The sequence below is a fragment of the Cotesia glomerata genome, unplaced genomic scaffold (genome assembly GCF_020080835.1).
Source record: "Cotesia glomerata isolate CgM1 unplaced genomic scaffold, MPM_Cglom_v2.3 scaffold_2568, whole genome shotgun sequence".
NCBI classification, from domain to species: domain Eukaryota; kingdom Metazoa; phylum Arthropoda; class Insecta; order Hymenoptera; family Braconidae; genus Cotesia; species Cotesia glomerata.
This window is the reverse complement of record NW_025403072.1, coordinates 1-1,709: the sequence shown is the minus strand read 5'-3', so window position 1 is coordinate 1,709 and position 1,709 is coordinate 1. Positions and strand designations below refer to the sequence as shown.

Here is a 1,709-nt window from a genome sequence, read left to right as displayed (position 1 = left end):
AATTTGATTTTTTTTTTTGTTAATTTCAATAAATATATTTAAAATAATAAAGAATCATGTCATTCTTTTATGCTTAAAAGATATCATAGTGCATGTCAGTAACGAAAATATTTGTCACTATTTGAAGTATCAAATCAAAAATAAAGCAAGCAAGCTTAAGCAAAATAATAAAAGTTAAAGAAAATTATTTACCTGATGTACGATATCGCTTATTAGACACAGATGTACCAGTAGACTCCTCACTTGTTCCAGATCCCTGAAATATACAAAACCACATAATTAGATCAGTAATATTTTTTAATATTGTCTGACAATAAAAAACAAAACGAAAACACATTATATGTTTTTCAACTTACCGATTCAGAGACTTTTCTTTTGTGATGTATAATTCGTTGTGAAGCTTGATTTACATCTTCTAACATCGGGCATACGGTAAATTCACGATTTTCAACAGTCGTAAACTGTTCAATATGCCCTGATGGTTGCTCAATCTCATTTACATTCTGGACAATCCTGATCATCTGAGGCTGTTTATGAGTAATAGCCTTTGGATTTGAAATGTCCACAAGAGGTTTAACGGAGGCTATAAACAAAGAGTTTATTCATTAATATTTATACTATATTCGAATGAATGATTATCATTTTAAAACTACCTATTATTACAAGTCATAAAATAACATTAATCTTACCAGTTGTAGCAAGACGATTAGAAGTTAAAAAAATTTTTCCACTTTCTCATCATCAATGGGTGGCGTATTCTCAAAAATCGTTGGCACTGATCCAAGTTTCAATTTTATACCGGGAGTATAATCTTCGGAGAGTAAAATGACAACTGCATATCCTTTCATTATTTAAATCCTCCAGATGTTTATGTAGTAAATCTTCGTTTCCTGTAAGACGAAACCACTCTTTGCAGCTGAAAAATTTCAATTTGATAAGTATTGAACTTACAATCAATTTTAAATGTTATAATTTATGAAGTATTAGTTAGTTTTATTTCAAAAAATCATTTATACTTACAGATTATTATTATTTTCGGGAAACGATGTAATGGACACTTGTCCTTGCTTTTGTGCTTACAAATCTTAACACGACAATACACAACCATTTTGCAATTATTATTAAAAACAAATAAAAGGCAAATGATAGTAAAAATCTATTGTAAAATAAAAATAATTAATTGAGGGAAGAAGACAAGAAAAAAAGTTTAATATATATGATGAATTATTAAGGAAAAAATTTGTAAAAGAATAATTAATAATTATCCCGCATTAAATAGGAATTTTAATAGCAATAATTTAAACCAAAGTAAAGTAAACAATCACAAAAGTTAGAGGTTATAAAACTTAAATAAAGAATATAAGCAAAAAGGCTTAGAAAAAATAAATGTTGAATTAGAGAAATAGGCGTAAATAGTTATTAGATTTTATATATTGCTGATTAATTATCATTAATCAAGAATAAACGCTTCTAATCACAAAAATTCGAGATAACCAAAATTAACGCATATGATCGCAGTAATTGTGGCTACAAGAATGGCGGATAATGTTTTTCCAGTTCATATCTTTCGGATATTATTATTATTATTGTCAGTGCTGCCACATTTGAGGAATCAATAATGGTGAAATTTCATTTTCTACAGTTGCAACTCTCTTTTCCTCCGGAGACAAAATTGGGCATGGTGGGGGCCCAGAGTGAGCAGCCCCTGT

At 28.7% G+C, this 1,709-nt stretch overlaps 1 long non-coding RNA gene across 1 annotated transcript; it reads right to left on the bottom strand.

Moving 5' to 3' along the window:
* Window positions 1-192: 192 nt before the first annotated feature.
* On the bottom strand, window positions 193-787 carry LOC123274194. The gene is made up of 3 exons (XR_006511463.1): window positions 690-787; window positions 357-583; window positions 193-256 (listed from the first exon to the last, which is right to left on the bottom strand). It is a non-coding gene; the product is annotated as an uncharacterized LOC123274194 (long non-coding RNA).
* Window positions 788-1,709: the final 922 nt, after the last annotated feature.